Raw genomic sequence first — 18,995 nt, 5'->3', positions numbered from 1 at the left:
CAACCTATTTTCCAAAGCACCAGAAGGCAAGACAAGAAACAATGGATGAAAACTAATAAAGGAGAAAAGCAACCTGGAACTAAGAAGAAATTTTCTAATGGTGAGTACAGTTAGCTAGTGGAATAGCTTGCCTTCAGAGGTTTGTGGGGGCTCCATCACTGGAAGCTTTTAAGAAGAGACTGGACAGCCAGTTGTCTGAAATGGTACAGGATCTCCTGCTCAAGCAGGGGCTGGACCAGAAGACTTCCAAGCTTCCTTCCAACTTTGTTATTCTATGTTCTATGTTTCTTCCATGTTCCCTTATTTTTCCCTTTGTCTTAGCAAGTTAATAGCAAATAAAACCAGGAGAAAAGTTGCCCTTCATATCTTACTTTGAGACAAGAGTATAGTGGCTTTCTGTTAAAAATAATGTATTTCAATTAGATCAAACCTTGACACATCTCTCTGAGGTCCAATTTACATTTCATTAAAAGTGTAAACTGAGAGTCAATATTTAGTTCTTCTCTTTTCTAAATGGAAATATTATTAAAAGAAGAGGAAAAGTGCTAACATGGGAGATCACAGTTTTCCATGATTTTAAGATATTATGTATTTATTGTATATCGATCTTAAAAAGCTGGGTTATTATGTAGTACAAATACATGAAAATGGTTTGGTAAGCTTTTGATGATTTCACTATTTGTGTAACACATGTTGGGACAGATCAAATAATTCCTATTAGAAAAAAACAAGGGCAAAGTTCAAAAGTCCTTTATTGAACAGAGCAGTCTGAGGATTCAGTAGAAAGAGTAGCTGGGCTCTGCCTATTGCATTGCTTTGAAATACATGCTGGAATCATTTCAGGTTTCAAAATTGTAATTTTTATTGAAGACTGCTTACTGAAAGGAAATGGATTGGACCGGAGCAATTTTAACTTTATTCCTATTTATTTTTGCAATTATGTTCCTTTTCAAAAAGAACAGTTCCAGGAATAACAGCTCCCACAATCTCCCGCCGGGACCCAGAACTATACCTATTTTGGGAAACCTGCACATGATGGATCTGAAGAGGCCTTACGGAACAATGTTAGAGGTAAAGCCTAATAATTAACAAGTCTCTTTACCATTCTTTGTCAAAACTTGTTGGGATGGGACAAAAACCTTATAACTTGGTCAGGTAAGTCTGATGTGCTCCTTGATGGTGCTTACTGTATATGGAAATGTTCAAAAAGTGGAGATTTAGCTGATATCTGAATACATTTAAATATTCTGGAAGGATTATTTCAAGAAAATCTTTTTGTTAATCAATGTAAAATGTTCTAATTGAATAAATAATTTTCTGATTATTTAGATTTGCAAAAATGTTCAAATCCTAAGGAGCCTTTGGGGAAATATAAATGCTCTTAAGCTTGAATGACTGGAGATGTACTTAAAGGAATTCCCATGTTTGCACATTTTAAGCAGAATTATAAGTTATTAAATCAATTTCTGCAGTGGCCAGTACACAACCAAAATTAAGGGCAGAACAAGAAGTAATGGGTGGAAACTTGTTAAAGAGAGATACAACCTAGAAGTTAGGACATATTTTCTGACAGTGAGAACAATTAATCAATGGAATAATCTGCCTCTTAGAGTTGTGGGTACTCCACCACCGGAGGCTTTCAAAAATATACTGGACAACAATTTGACTGGGATGGTATAAGGCTCCTGCCTTGAGTAGAGGGTTGGAATAGAAGACCTCCAAGGTCCCTTCTAGCCCTATGATTCTATGATTCACAGTATGTCCTGCACAGATGATGTTGTTCCAACATATTATAAACCTTTTCTCAACTTGACAAGCATTTCTATTGTGAGGATCTTTTATTATATAAGCATTTTTAAATGATAAATATAGAACATATAAAAATCTAAAAGATATAAAGAATAATATACCATCACAATTCTCAACAGAATAGAAAAAGGAAATAACATTATATGTGCCTCTGAATTTTGACATGTAGTTTCGTAAACATCTTCTATATATGTGATTCCAATCATTGATTAAAATTGTCTCTTTGATTCCCTTCTGCTGAATTCCAGTGGTCAAAAGAATATGGTCCCGTTTTCCGTATCAAACTGGGATTGCAGGAGATGGTGGTGCTGACAGGCTATGAGACGGTCAAAGAGGCTCTAGTGAACCAGGCAGAGGCATTTGCAGAGAGGCCCTTTGTTCCCATTTTGGAAGAGGCAACAAAAGGGTTTGGTGAGTTATTTCATTTTGGATTGGAGTTGACAAACCTTTCAGATGTGTGATCAGTATAGATTTTTTTCATTTGAGGAAAAATCATCAGAAGAATCTCAGATGAGTGAAATAGCTTCTGAAAATCCAACCAGGATGAAAATCCAACTAAAACCTTTCTTGTGCCACTGTGGCTATGTCCCTCAGTGCCAATGGAGGTAACTTCAGAATAAAAAGCTGTGTCAATATCGTATCAAGCCCCTGAGCCTCACATGCTCCTCACCACCCTGTTTCATTCTGCATATTGGCAAATTTGGGGGTGGGGGATGGGTGTTTGAGGAATTGCATAAGAAGGATTTCTGCCTGCCTCTCTCCTCATATACATGGTTATACAAACCTTTTCTTTGTGCAATGTTTTTGCCAGTGTCTCTCAGAGATTAAGATCCTTTCGACCAGCTAGGACTCACTGGTGAATTTCTGCATCCTTAAAAGATACTGTAAATTTGCTTTTAAGTTTTTAAAATGTATGATGTTTGGACTAGGCAGAAAAAAAGTGTTTGGTATATGATATTTTTGAAAAATAATAATGTATTAAGACGCCAGATGATTTGGAATTATAGTTTTGAATCATTTATAAGATATTTGCATATGGAAAAATGATGATTGCTTTCATTTTTGTTTTGTTTTGTTTGTTTTGTTTTGATAAGGAGATGCTGAAGGCTGGATATCAAAAGCAGAGGATCAAGGAAACAGAGCAGAACTCTTTGATACAAACTTTGAAATACCTTTCAGCCTACTTCCTGGACAGACTGGATGAAACACTTGATCAAATTGATAGAACATGTTTTAATGAAGTTGTAAAACAAGAATGAACAAAGGATGATAAAATTATATTTCACTATCTTACCCATTTTCTCTTCAGGTCTTACTTTTGCTCATGGTCAGCACTGGAAAGTGATGCGACAGTTTACATTATCCACATTATGGGATTATGGAATGGGCAAGAGGACCATTGAGGACAAAATCACAGAAGAGTGCAGTGTTTTAACAAAGACAATGGAGACTTATGCAGGTGGGTCTGTATACTGTAATGGAGCATCTTCTGGGATAAATCCAGAACAGGTAGAACAGGAAATAATTTCTGCAGATTATATCAAGTGACCAAGGTACCTTCTCTAAAACAATTCTTAAACCAGTGTTGCATTGCTCCCGGTTCACACTGGTTCGCAAGAATCGGTAGTAAAAAAATTTAGTAGTTCAGAGAAACGGTAATAACATTGGCTGGCCATGCCCCCAAACTGGTCCCCGGCCCAGTCGCCGCTCACTTACCCCGCCCACCTCATCAGAGGCTTTTTTTTACTTAAAAGCATTTTTTCTACAACCTCTTCGACTGAAAAAATGCTTTTAAAAGATTTTTTAAAAGCCTCTGCTGATCGTGTGACTCAGCTGGGTTCTCAGAAGCTTCTAAAAGCATTTTTTTCTGCAACCTCTTCAGCCGAAGAGGTTGTAGGGAAAAAAATGCCTTTAAAAGCCTCTGGCGATCCACGCTGACTTGCCTGATCATCAGAAGCTTCTAAAACAGTGGTTCTCAACCCTTTGGGGGTCGAACGACCCTTTCACAGGGGTCGCCTAAGAGACCATCGGAAAACACATATTTTCGATGGTCTTAGTAACCAAGACACCGCTCCTCTATCTGTCTCAGATCAGCTGGCCTTAACGTCTTAGTGCGCATGCACAACGGCCATGCCATCATTGCCCACATGCAGCCCTGGGACTCTGCCCTTTTCCAGCCAGGAGCACTGCTGCCAATCGCTCCCGTACACCCGGCTGCCTACCTGCCTCATCACCGCCACTATGAAGAAAGGTCCCAAAGTTACGCTGCCTGGGATCCACATGGGCTGATGCAAGGAGTGGCCAGGTATGACTGGCTGGATGTTGCCTGGAACTGGGCTCAAGGCTGGCAGGAGGAGGAACATTGCCTCTTAGCCGGTTTGAACTGTCTGCTGCTGCAGCCTCCGGAGGGAGAGAGGGAGGGAAGCCCTGGGCTGCTGCTCCTGCCGCCGCCACCCTCTTGCCCCCAGCAAGAGCGGTTCTCATGCTGCCGCTTCTCTGGCAGCACCAGGAGCAACTGCCGGGGCAGAGAGAAATGCGTGAGCCAGGAAGCGGTCATGCTCCCTGGCAGGAGAGGGTTGCACGTTCACTCCAGCAAAGGTTTGTGCAACCCTCTCTGGTCAGGAAGCACGACTGCTTCCTAGCCAGCGCACCTCTTACCAGGCCCATTTCCCCACTGGTAGATCTCCATGAGTGAGAAGCTGCGCTCTCCTCCAGTCCTCCTGGGGTGGCTTGCCTTCCCACTGGCAGTTTCTCCTTCTCCTGGCTGCTCCAGGAGCAGCCTGAGATTCTGCTTTCCTTGGCAAAGTGCTTCATCATTGCAGCTCAGGGGACACACACTGCGCGGGGGATCTGTGCAGCTACTATCCCACCCCTCCTCAGCCTCGGCCATGCCGCGAGATTCCAACTCAAGTAGTAGAAGATGGAGGAACGGGGGGGGGAGTCCAAACTGCAGCTACCTCAAGCAAGCCACAGCGCTATTATACAGGGCTCTGAGTGGTTGGAGAAGTGGCAGAAACAGCAGCCAAGGCTACACTTTCAACGGGTAAGCAATGCTGCCTCTGCCACGAGGAACTTTGGAGAGAGAGGACAGGGGCAGGCTGTGGCCGTTCTCGCCAGCTAAGAGACAGGCTTCTCCCACAAGTAAAAAGAAAAAAAAGGAAAAAAAGTTGGCCACACCCACCCAGTCACATTACCCCTCCACAAGCCACACCCACAAAATAAGCCACGCCCACAGAACTGGTAGTAAAAATTTTTAGAACCCACCCCTGTCTTAAACCCATTGTTTTTTCCCTATAAATATGTTTCATTGTCCAACTTATGCTAAGTATATTTAAAGAAATGTGACTTATGGATGGAAAAGTGGTTCCAGAGGACTTGAATTGTTAATTCAGTGTAATACGACAGTCTCTCATCAATCACTTCTAGACTTATTCTTCTTTAGAGACTCCTCTAAATCCTCTATTTAGAGGGGGTTGCAAGTCCTTCATCTAAGCATGAAAATGAAACTGGAGTTCTTGCTCCTCCCTGCTTTCGGTCAAGCTATTTGATCTTTAAAACTTTAAAACAATAATTTAATGAAGATGCAATGCAATAACTTTGCTAAATATTTTATCCTCAAGGAGTTCAACAGTTGCAAAGAAAACATCACTAATGTGTGGTCAGATATTATAGTTCTGATTCTTGGAAAATGAATTACCATTGAAATACTTTTTTCATATTTTTAATATAAATAGAAGTATTCCAATGTTATCAGCACTAGCTATAGTGTTCTGTGAGCAATGCTTCCATTATATAAACTGATTTTGAGTATAAATACAGTAGAAAACAAATTTAATCCTGGTTTTATTCACAATTTTTTTAATTTATTGTTTTTGTCCAGGAAAACCCTTTGACATCACAAGAATTCTCACTGCTGCTGTTTCCAACATCATAGTTTCTATTCTACTTGGGAAACACTATGAATATGAAGATGTCACATTTTTACGACTACTGAAGATAATTAGGGAAAATGCTCAGCTTGCGGGAAGCCCTGCTGTGTTGGTAATCTAATTTCATATTTGGCAAAAAAAATGCCATGAAAAACAGGCAGCAGAATCTGTGTTATTCAAGCTTTGTTGAAAAGCAAAGCATGTTGCTTCCCATAACATTGTTTTGACAAAAATGTTTGAGATTTCCACCTGAAAAATTCAAAATGTTCAACTTCCATAATATGTGTTTTCCTTTATCATTCTTTTATCTATATAATTTGTTTCCCAAGTTGGGGTTCCTTTTGGGTGCTCATAAAACAATAATGAAGAATCAAAAGGAGCTCCATGATTTCATACAGACCACCTTCATAGAATATCTCCAAGACCTTGATGAAAATGATCAGAGGAATTTTATTGAATCATTTCTTGTTCGGAAAAGGCGGGTAATGGATTATTTTACCCATGTCTGTTATTACCAATTTTTTAAAAAAATATTTTAAAAACGAGCCTCCATATACACAATCTGCAGGTTGGTTAAGATCTTTCAGAAATATAGAACAAACAAATTTCCAAAGTAATTTTAACCATTCCCTCTTCATTACTTTATTTCAGAATCTGCAGCTACTTAAAACTACAACCATGGATTTAATGGATTTCTCTCTCCATTAAAAATGCCCTCAATATTGATCCCTTTCTGGAGGAGTGGGTCCAAGTGGGGGTGGGAATGGGTGAACCCTTTATGCCAGTTGTTTCTCTTTCTGTGCAACTGTTTGATTTCCTTCTAGAAATCCGGTAAACTTGGGTCAACTATAACCTCTCAGGGAGGTTATTACCCACATATGAAGTGCCCTCTTAGATTTCAGGAATATTGATCATGTGGGTAGATTGAGCTCTCTTAGATTTCAGGAATATTGATCATGTGGGTAGATTGAGCTCTCTTACTAGTATTTTCTTTATCCACTTCAGGAGAATATGAAGATGACACATGATGGATATTTCCATAACGAAAATCTTATAGGTCTTGTAGATGATTTATTTGGTGCCGGAACAGACACAACATCAAACACTCTGTGCTGGGCCATACTCCTAATGATGAAGTACCCAGAAATTCAGAGTAAGCACTTTTGTAATATTGGCTTGCAATAAAAATTAAAAAATGACTGAAAAAGAATGGTTGGCATTTGGCAGGTTACTTGAATGAAGGCAAAGTGATGAGCCAAGAATTAAGTTGCCTTTCAAATAAGAATACGAGTGGAGTGGAGTGGAGTGGAGTGGAGTGGAGTGGAGTGGAGTGGAGTGGAAGAGAGGAGAAGAGAAGAAGAGAAGAGAAGAGAAGAGAAGAGAAGAGAAGAGAAGAGAAGAGAAGAGAAGAGAAGAAAGAGATTACTTTATTGGCCAAGTGTGATTGGACACACAATGATTTTGTCTCCAGTGCATAAGGTCTCAGTATAAATACAAACTACAAGGTAATAATAACTGTAACATTCCAATGGAGTAGGTAGTAGAAAAGATGGGAAAAATAATAATAATCATCATCATCACTTGGAACACAACACGCCAGATATCACAGTTGTCGAAAACCGGAATGTACAATTTATTCACATCGCAGTACCAGGAGACACCAGAGTCGAAGAAAAAGAACTGGAAAAAAATCATGAAATATTGCGACCTGGCCATAGAAACTACATGGCTATGGATGAAACATGTCACAGTAATACCTATTGTCATCGGGGCATTTGGTACCATGTCCAAGAATTTCACAAAACACTTCAAGAAATTGCAGCTTCCGGCAATAACACCAGCAGAACTGCAAAAAACTGCGCTACTTGGAACATCATATATTTTAAGAAGGTACTTGGTTGATACCTAGGACGCTGGCAGCAACCCGTATCAACTATTAGCACCAGTCAATGGTATTTGTGATGCATTTTTAAATATCCAGTTGACTGAGTTTCATTTTTAAAGAATAAAAGAGAATAATAATAATAATAATTCCTGATTCTGCCACCCAACAGGTAGTTAAGTCTCTTTCCTTCCCCCCATTCCTGATTCTGCCACCCAATAGGCAGTTAGCCCTCTTTCCTCCCCCCATTCCTTATCCTGCCTTTCTGCCATTAAACAAATAGTTAGGTAGCCATGGCTGGGCCTGGACAGCTATTCGGTGCAGTTCCTACGGTTATGGAATTATCATTTTTGGATCAGTAGTGGCTTAGCCACTGTGAACCAACCAAGCACCTACTATCACTAATGATGAGAGGGAATGAACCAAAATCCACACTGGATCAAGCATTGCCCGGGTCAATAAGGACTACATCAGATGCTATGGCTCCTGGACATCTGTCGAAAAAGAGGCTCAGTTGTTACTTCTAGAGAACCAGGGCGTGCAATTGCAAAGTGACTAAAACAAAAGCGCAAAACTTGGACAACTGAAAAAAATTGAGAAATCATCAAATATTATTACCAGGCAGAACCATCAGTCAGAGGATTTCAAAAAAAGAATGATGCAACTGTGGAAGGAAAAACACCCGGAAAGTGACATAACTGAACAAAGATTAATGGATGAAAGACGCTTCATCATCCATAATAAAGTTTTCACAGATGTGGAAATGCAACATCTAGAAATATTGGCTAAAAAGAAAACAACAGCCAATGATGAACAGGATGAAGAAACTTTTCCAACACCTGAACAAACTGACCAACCAGTGGAAGAAACCAACATACAGGATGAAATTCCTCCTGTGCAACAACTCGAAAGTGTAGAGCTAAGTGATCTAGCAAAAAATGCTGAAAGAAAAGATTGAAAACCACATAAAAGAAAACATAGAAAGAAAAAGACTACCTACCATTCGTGAAGTGCATAGCAAACGAGTGAAAGGTCTACTAACTGCCGTGAAAAGCATTTTAACCTCTATCCCATCCAGCACACCATATGAAATCAAACAACTAATGTATAGCACAGCCGCCATTATAACTGCAGAACTGGGTTATAAAATGCCAAAAAAGAAACCCACTGGAACACCAAAGTGAAAAATTTGACTTGAAAATGAAATTAAAAAAACTACGAGGGGATTCAGCAATCTGAAGTACTTGAAAGAAGGAAAACTAAATAACAAAAAGCTGAAAAATAGTTTACACAATAAATACAACCTGGAGGGAAAAACAATAATGGAAACCACGGAAGAACTAAAACAACGTGTAATAGCAACAGCAAAGAAAATTGAAAGATATGAAGGACGAATTAAACAATATCATGAAAATGTCCAGTTCAGAAGAAACCAACACCTCTTGTACCAGTCCCTTGATGAAAATTGAGTCCAAACTAATGTTCACCCATGTAAAGAAGAAACTTTGAAATTTGGAAAGAACTGTGGAAAAACCCAGTGGAACACAACAAAACTGCTTCCTGGATCAAAGATATTCAACAACAAACAACACGAAACAAAATGGAAAATATTGTAATAACAACTGACATGGTGGCAAAACAAGCAAAGAAAGTCAAGAACTGGAGTGCACCTGGCCTGGACGAACTGCATGGATACTGGCTGAAACACCTGACCAGCCTCCATTATCGCATGGCCACTCAATTTGATCAAATGCTTCAAAATGCAGCAAGCGAAAATGGTTAACAGCTAGTCAAACATACTTGATAATGAAAGATCCAGAGAAGGGCACAGAGCCAAGCAACTATCGCCCAATTACTTGTCTGCCAACAACATTCAAACTTTTTACAAGAATACTGGCACATTCAGTATTCAATCATCTGATGGAAAACAGTTTGTATCCAGTAGAAGAAAAAGGAAATTATAAAAAATCAAGAGAAACAAAAGATCAGCTGCTCATTGACAAAATGGTACTAAAAAATGCAAAACGAAGAAAAACAATTTTTTTTAAATTTTTTATTATATTTTTATTGTTAAAGAATAACAGAAAGGAAAAAAAATCAATACAAAAAATCAATAGTAAGGAAAGAAAAATTTTTTCCCCCCAACGTGCTATACAAACTGAAAGGAAGTTTTAGGAACTTGAAGTCTTCAATTCTTCCAGAAATCTCTTTGATAAGGTACTGGTGCTGATTCATCCAATCTCCCAAGTGCAAAGTCCACAAATGGTTGCCAAGTGTTCCAAAAAACATTTTCTTTATATATACCACTTCTAATTTTAATATCACAAGTCAATTTATCATTTAATGCAAATTTCCATGTTTCACTGTACCATTCTTCTAATTTTAAGTCAACATTTAATTTCCAATATCTAGCAATTATAATTCTCCCCATGTTTAATGCCATGTTTAAATATGGCATGGATTGATTGCAAGAAGGCATTTGACTCATTACCCCACAGCTGGATTAACCCCTGTCTGGAAAACTTTGGAATCAGCAAAAATATTTGTACATTTTTGAAAGCAAATATGCAAAAATGGAAAACAGTTCTAACAGCAAATGGGGAGAACATTGGTGAAGTCAACATCAGACAAGGAATCTTCCAGGGGGACTCACTTTCACCACTACTGTTCAATATCGCATTAATTCCATTGACAATAATCCTACGAAACACAAAACTGGGATACCAAATCTCAAGCCAACAGGGCAAGATAAACCATCTACTATACATGGATGACTTAAAAATAGATGCGAAAAGCCCCACTGAACTTAAATCAATACTCAACACAGTTCAACTGTTCAGCAGCGACATCAAAATGAACTTTGGACTTGAAAAATGTGCTATATTATCCATGCAGCAAGGAAAAATGAAAAAAATAGAAGGAATAGAACTGGGAAATGGAAACATAGTAAAAGCATTAGCAAAGGATGATGGTTACAAATACCTAGGCATATTGGAAGCAGATAACATCTTGAATGGAAAAGTCAAAGAGTCAACGCAAAAGGAATACTTCAGGAGGGTCCGCAAAATATTAAAATCAAAGCTGAATGCTGGAAACATAATTAGAGGCATTAATACATGGGCAGTTCCAGTGATACGCTACTCAACTGGAATTATCAACTGGACTTTGGCTGAACTGGAAAATTTGGACCAGAAAACATGCAAACTTTTCAATATGTACCACGCTTTACATCCACGAAGTGACATCAACAGGTTGTACCTGCCAAGAAAAATAGGGGGCAAAGGACTATTGCAAATCCATCAAACTGTAGAAGAAGAAAAACGAAGTTTGAATGATTATGTGAACCAAAGTACAGAAAAATTGCTGCTGGCTTTGAAAACAGAGAACATTATAAAAACAACAGAATATAAGGCAGAATATAAGGAAAAACAGCTGGATGACAGATTAAACAGATGGAAAACCAAAGCTTTGCATGGACAGCACTTGAAAAACATTGAAGGAAAATGTGATGACAACCTTACATGGGCATGGCTTAAAATGGGAACCATCAAGAAAGGAACAGAAGGTTTAATATTGGCTGCTCAAGAACAAGCACTACAAACTAATGCCATGAAAGCAAAGATACAAAAATCCACCGATAATCCAAAATGATGACTTTGTAACAACAAAGTCGAAACTGTTTCACATTTAATATGTGAATGCAGCAAAATTGCACAAACTGATTATAAAGCTAGACATGACCAAGTTGCTGAATTAATCCACTGGTCATTATGTAAAAAATACGAGTTACCTGTATCCAAAAAGTCATGGGAACATAAAGTGAAAAAAGTTATAGAAAATGAAAAAGTGAAGATCTTGTGGGACTTTCGAATACAGACAGATCGCCACTTGGAACACAACACAACAGATATCACAGTTGTCGGAAACCAAAACGTACAATTTATTCACATTGCAGTACCAAGAGATGCCAGACTCGAAGAAAAAGAACTGGAAAAAATCATGAAATATCGTGACCTGGGCATCGAAACTACATGGCTATGGATTAAACATGTAACCATGATATCCATTGTCATCGGGGCACTTGGTACCATGTTCAAGAATTTTATAAGATACATCAACAAATTGACGCTTCCTGCAATAACACCAGAGGATCTGCAAAAAACTGCGCTACTTAGAACAACGTACACCTTAAGAAGGTACTTGGTTGATACCTAGGACACTGGCAGCAACCCGTATCAACCATTAGCACCAGTCAATGATATTTGTGATGCATTTTTGAATATTCAGTTGACTGAGTTTCATGTTTAATGAATAAAGTAAATAATAATAATAATAATAATAATAATAATAATAATAATAATAATAATAATGATGATGATGATGTTGAAAATATGATAACAACTTGACATGGGCATGGCTTAAGAGATGAACCATCAAGAAAGAAACAGAAACTTTAATACTTGCCGCTCAAAAACAAGCACTACAAACTAATGCCATGAAAGCAAAGATACAAAAATCCACTGATAATCCAAAATGATGACTTTGCAACAACAAAGTCGAAACTGTTTCACATTTAATATGTGAATGCAGCAAAATTGCATAAACTGATTACAGAGCTAGATATGATCGAGTTGCTAAATTAGTCCACTGGTCATTATTTAAAAAATACAACATACCTATATCCGAAAAGATCATGTGGGACTTTCGAATACAGACAGATCATCATTTGGAACATAACACACCAGATATGGGAGAAATGAAGGAAAATATTTAGAAAATGGACGATAAAATAGAAAAAACCCAACAGAATATTTCCAGAAACGAACAAAGGATCCAAACAGTGGAATCAAAAATGGAACAAACAGATAAGAAAATAGAGACGTTGGAACAAAAACATGTGTCAATCAGTAGGGAACTAGAAGAATCGATTGTGTATTTGGAAATGGAGAAAGCATCATTCTACCGTAGATTTCAGAATATCATGGAAAATAAAGACGAAGATTTAGGAGAGACAATGGCGGAAATTTTAGCAGAGGCAACGCAAAGAGATAAAGACGATATACGAAGAGGTCTACAGAGTTCACACAAACTCAAGAAAGTTTTTTCATGATATGGATATTTGACCAATTTTGGGAGATTGAAAATCCAATACAAGAGAATATCAGAGAATATCAGAAAATCTGATAGAGGTTGAAAATCCAACAGCAAGTGATTATGTTTCTTTCCACAAGATACCAAGTGTACTCAAGGATTCATATGTGTTGCATCTCTAAGGTTCTCACTATCAAAGAAATGCAGATTTCCTCTGTGATATGGCCACATGATTTCAAAAAGAACATTAAAATATGTCAAACAAAATCATTTTGGAAATGCAAATGAAACAGGAAAACTTATAGCATCACATCAGAAAACACGTTGAAAGAAGAAAGATGAGAGTAAAATATTAAAGGAACAGTTACATTCATGATTAACAGAATGTAATATTTCCAAATTTTTGAAGGAATTAAATACTAAGAACAAAATAAATGGAGGAAAATCTCTTCTCTAAATGGAAATATTCTATTTTCTAATAGTGCAGGTGAAATATGTTTGGATGTACTGGTGCAAATGTTGAACTCTACTGAAGGTATGACTTTTATAATTACTAATAATATTTCTATATCTTTGTAATATTTCCCTCATATATGAATTTGTCCTCTATATCCTTCTGATATTTCCTCCTATAGGAATCTGCTTTGTTCCTCTAATATCTGACAAAGTTCCTTCACAGTTTAGCACCAGTTCTTCAAAGAAAAAAATATTTTGTTTTATTCAGCAATTTGGAGACTACATGACTTCTGGCGGTTTAAAAAGATCAGTACATGAATCATCTTCATACATAATATCTTTTTGTTCTCCCAGGTAAGATTCAAGCAGAAATTGCAAGAGAGATTGGTGATATTCAACCAAGGACTGACCACCGAGTCAAAATGCCTTACACCGATGCTGTAATTCATTAATTTCAAAGATTTGCTAATATTATTCCCTCCAATTTGCCACATGCAACCACCATGGATATAACTTTCAAAGGCTTCTTTATCCCCAAGGTGATTAATAGGAAATCATGTTCAGTGGGTAGAAAAAAGTAGTCTGCAATTAATGGAATTGGTTAAATCAATTATAAGGTCACAGACTGTTATCTTATTAGAACAATTTTCATAGATGCATCTTTCAAGGTACCAATGGGAGATATATTTTTTGGCATCTGGCATTCTGAAACTGTCCCACCTCTTGATTCATGAGAGGAACTTTCCTCTCTTGCTCTATTCTTTTATTTCTTCCTCGTCTTGGCTTATTGCTTTATTTCCCCTCCCTGCCTTCAGTAAGCCTTTATTATTTATTGGGTCTTGCATTTTTTTGATACTTTTTCTTATTTTTATTTCCAAAATTAAAAAAGTATATAATGTGCAATATTCAAAATCCTTGATTTATTGTTATTTTCATTTTTAATAAAATCCAAATTTCTTTTATAACCAGACATTGGCAAGAAAACATTGGCAATTCCTCTCAAGGACAAAAGAAGTAGATATTCCATAACAAAATAACCATAGAAAAAATAAAGATATTTCCCACAATAGAGAGTAAATAGAAATGGAAGATCCCCATTTATTTAAAAAGAAAAAGAAAAAAGATCAAAGATATATAAAAAAGAAAAATGAAACAGTTATTTTAAGAAGTAGTAAAATACAAAATCCTTGGCAGTAGAAATCTGATGCAAATAAAAATCAAATCAACTCAATAGTGAAGTTATCAAGGAGAAAGTCTTTGCACAATAGGCTGCCATGCAGCAAAAGCGAAATTGTTTGATAACCCCAAAGCAAAGCAGTAAAAAGAGATAAAAAGTTCACATTTATAGTCCAGCAAGAGGTGCATAAAATAAATCAGTGTTCAACCAGATAGTTAATTAAAAATGCAGATCAAATGGAAATATAATTTTAATAATTTTTTTAAATTGAATATTGCTCCAAGCCTAATACTTAGTTCTCAATAAACACTTTACAAAATTCCAGGATTAATTTCCAGGATCCTTAACAAATATTCCATGTCGGGGCATCATAGTTACTTATCTATTTATACCTAAAGCCGATACTTCCCTATTTGAACTCCTTTTCTTTTAAAAAATCCACTCAACACGCTTAGCCTCTGACCACTCCAATCGCCCAGAAAATGGAACTGCAGAGGAAAGCTCAGGTTAGCATGTTTAACGTAAGTACTAATCATGTCTAATGCATCTCAACATCCACATGGCACCAGACATCCAAGGAGTCAGACCACCCCAGCGAGACATCCCATAAGTACCCCGTACTTATACTCACTCTGGGTCAGTGCACTGTATTCCTGATCCCACATGGCTCAGACCTCCCTGCTCAGTTGTTCAGGTCCTTGTCACATCAGGTTAAAGAAGAGCAATTCCCTCTGGAAAAGAACCACCCGGTCCAGACCGCTAAAATCAGCGTGGGTACCCACTGGCCCCTAGCTAAAAATTCCATTCCAGAAGGACTTCTTCAAGTCCCTGTTTGGGCGCCAATTGTTAAATGCAGAAATCAGCATTACCATATAATAAGTGAAATAGAGAGCGTGAACAAGAAAAAACAGCGGATTTATTAAAAAAATATATATATAGCTATATATATATTTCAAGCTTTTGCAAAAGGGTTCTCCCATGAAAGAGAAGACGTCTGACCACTTCGATTACATGGTTTAAATACAGTTTTCAGGATACAGAAGCCCGATACAAACTGATGCAAACAGTTCCCCCGAGCATTAGTTTCAGGTCTTATATAATATATTTGGCACATGTTCCGCCCCGGAAATTCCCCTCCAACAATACCCTTCAAAAATACCCTACACAGATGTTTCCATGCTAAATGGTATCGTTATTTGTGGACTTCCCCTTCTGGAATGGGCAGGCCCCAAACAGGCCCATCTCGGAATTTTACCAGGTAAAACATGGTGTTTAAAATGGTGTTACTCAGGTTATGCTTTTTACAGGAATAATTCATTTTTCTATCACTATGCATTAAATGCACATATTCTTTTCCATATCAACCTTTTATCCTTTCACTTTTTAGGGCACATACATCATTCCCTTGCTGACTTCTGTGCTCCATGATGAATCTCAATGGGAGAAACCACATAAATTCTACCCTGAACATTTTCTTGACTCTGAAGGAAAATTTGTGAAGAGGGATGCATTCATGCCATTTTCTGCAGGTAAGATTCTCTGATGTCATAGATTATGTCCCATAAAAGGCAACCCTTAACACCTTGTTTGAAAAGAAAACAAGTTATACAATCTTAATCTCATTTATTTATTTATTTATTTATTTATTTATTTATTTATTTATTCGATTTGTATACCGCCCTACTCCCGAAGGACTCAGGGCGGTGAACAGCCAAACAATAAAATAACATAGACATAAAAAATTTAAAAACCAGATAAAATCAAATTAAATTATTTTGGCCCAGACAGATTAAAACACCCCAATAATTTAAAAACAGATTAAAATTTACATATTTAAAAGGGAAGAGATTAGGCCAAGCCCGCCTGCTGGAATAAGAAGGTCTTCACAGCGCGGCGGAAGGTGCGCAGATCCGGGATCCTCCGTATCTCCGGGGGAAGCTCATTCCAGACGGTAGGTGCCCCCACAGAGAAGGCTCTCCCCCTAGGGGTCGCCAGCCGACATTGTTTGGCTGACGGCACCCGGAGGAGTCCCTCTCTATGAGAGCGTACTGGCCGGTGGGAGGCTATTGGTGGTAGTAGGCGGTCCCGTAGATAACCAGGTCCTAAGCCATGGAGCGCTTTAAAGGTGGTAACCAAATAAATAAACCTTATTTTAATAAAGTTTAGACCTCATGGACAACATGTGTGGCCAGGCTCACCCAGGAACTAGTTGATTCCAAAGTCTGGCTGGGCAATCATCAACCCTGTGCATGAGTTACTGTTATTCCTGCTATGCTCAGTATCAGCATTTCCGCATTTTGGCAGTCTGGGATGAATCTTGTCTTTCAGCTTCCTGGCTGACTGGGACCTTCAGATGGACACAGACTTTGGCTCTTCATAGTTTGACCCCTTTATTAGCTTTTCCTAAGCTTTTATTGTTAGATCATAGCAATGTATCAGAACATAAAGTGCACCAAAGCAAAATAAATAAGATGGTAAAGGAAGAGCATCAGAGAGAAGGGAAATTAAACCAGGGCTACAATTAAATACATTTTAAAAATTCTTTCTAAGTTTAAATGACAACAAAATAAAAATAGAATCCTGAATTCTAGTGCTTAGAAACACATCTGAAAAAATCTAATTCAGTCATTCGAAGTCCAAGCCCTTGAATTCAACTACGGTCAGTAGTTTGGCCCTGATTTCATTGTAAACTGGGCAGTGAGGACAGAGGGAATAATATTTTCCCCTTGACAGAGTACACAGAGATAGAGCGATGTTATTCAACAGACACTTAGCAAATCTCCCTACAAGCTGTGCCAAAGCCATGCTCTGCAGCCAGTGTGGCACTGATAATATTCATAACATTCTAGGAGAGGCTTCAGAGTTTTTATTGTTCAGGTAGTCCTTGACTTACAATCTCAATTGAGCCCAAAATTTCTGTTGCTAAATGATACATTTGTTAAGTGAACTTTGCCCCATTTTACTTTACTTTTCTTGCCAGATTGTTAAGTGAATCACTGCGGTTGTTAAGTAAGAACCGGTTGTTAAGTGAATCTGGCTTCCCCATTGCCTTTCTTTGTCACAAGGCCTCAGAAGGTGACTCGGGGACATTGCAACCGTCATAAATATGAGTTAGTTGCCAGGCATTTGAATTTTGATCACGTGACCATGGCGATGCTGCAACAGTAGTAAGAGTGTAACTTCGAACGCTTGTAAATTGAAGGTTACCTGCAATGGCACCAGGATGAAAATATACATGACTGCACCACAATTGGATATTTATTAGCATCCTTTTCAAAAATCCTTTTTCTGATGTTTTCTCTATTCAAAGAACTAACCCCCCCCCCCAAAAAGAGCAGAGAATTAGATAAGCAGAAGGGTTGCCCTGGAGAGGCCTAAAAAGTTATTTTTGGATTATGTCCAATTGAGTAATAATCCACTCATCCCAACACATATCTTGGCCTCATCAATATCTGAACAAGCACCTTACCCTACAATATTTTAATTGCTCTCTTCGGGAATCAAAAATCTTAAGGATAATACCCACATCTGTTTTTCCGGCGTTGGCATTAATTTTTTGACTTTATCTTCAAATTCAGAAATCTGCTGCCATTTATTAGTTGGAAAAATTCTCGGTCTCCATTCCTTTACTGCATTTTTACTTCTTTCCATATCTTTGAAATGTTATTTTTTCCCCCTCTATGCTGATCTCTCTATGACCAAAGAATATTGGGAAACCCTGTGAAATAGTTTAAGAAACCAATAAACATAAATATCTCTCTCTCTCTCTCTCTCTCTCTCTCTTTGCCATCTATGCTTCCTTCCAGGTCGGAGAGTATGTGCAGGAGAGAACCTTGCCAAAATGGAACTCTTCCTCTTCTTTACCAGACTCTTGCAGAAATTTACCTTCCAGCCACCCCTAGGAACATCTAAAGATGATCTGGACCTGACCCCTGGTTTTGGACTTATCTCTGCTCCCATGCTGTACAAGACTTGTACTGTGTTACGCTGATCTGACACAAAAAACTATAACAAGTTGTTTTCTCAGTCTTGAATTGCCTTCATTTTGAGACGCACAATTTAACAAAGAATCCAGCATTGTCTACATTTCATGTGTTGTTTAGAAGATGAATGGTAATAATCTATAAATTCATGAAATGTAGATGTTGGAAGGTTTTTTTTACCGTAGTCCCAAAGACTACTTTTCTTGCCCTGCACGTGACAGTGGAGAACGGAGCTGGAAAGTAAGTTAGTGAAGGGATATGGCTGCCTTGGGAGGGTTGGGAGGGTGAGGGACCTTTGTATGTGTGTGAGAGAGGGGGGACAACGACAATGGAGAGAACATTATCCAGCCCTGGATAACTCTCCGAGGTTGGATCGGATCTTTCTCTCTTCTCTCTCTCACCCACATACACACACCATTCTTTCTTTGGGATCTCAATACAGACACCCCTCCCAGAATTGCAAGGCTGAAGGCTTCAGATGGAGCATTTTGGGGATGTGTGTCTGTGCTGCAATCCCAAGTAAAGAACGATCGGCAGGAAAAGGGTGGGGGGGATTTTCCTGCAGTGTGTCCTTTCTTTGGGATTGCAGCACAGATGCCCCTCCCAGGATTGCAAAAATGTCTGAATTTTGATCACATGACCATGCGGATGTTGCAATGGACATAAGT

General features: G+C 38.1%; 1 pseudogene across 1 annotated transcript; it reads left to right on the top strand.

Moving 5' to 3' along the window:
• The first annotated feature begins 788 nt into the window (after nt 1–788).
• LOC117659374 (cytochrome P450 2K1-like) lies at nt 789–18,485 on the top strand (annotated as a pseudogene). Its single transcript, XR_015731217.1, has 9 exons — nt 789–1,071; nt 2,058–2,220; nt 3,119–3,268; nt 5,690–5,850; nt 6,047–6,220; nt 6,744–6,891; nt 13,522–13,706; nt 15,732–15,873; nt 18,151–18,485. The product of XR_015731217.1 is annotated as a cytochrome P450 2K1-like (transcript).
• Nucleotides 18,486–18,995: the final 510 nt, after the last annotated feature.

Source organism: Pantherophis guttatus, chromosome 1, assembly GCF_059756535.1.
Source record: "Pantherophis guttatus breed Tessera chromosome 1, ASM5975653v1, whole genome shotgun sequence".
Taxonomy (NCBI): domain Eukaryota; kingdom Metazoa; phylum Chordata; class Lepidosauria; order Squamata; family Colubridae; genus Pantherophis; species Pantherophis guttatus.
The sequence above is the reverse complement of the archived record's forward strand: the minus strand, read 5'-3'. Positions and strand labels throughout refer to the sequence as shown.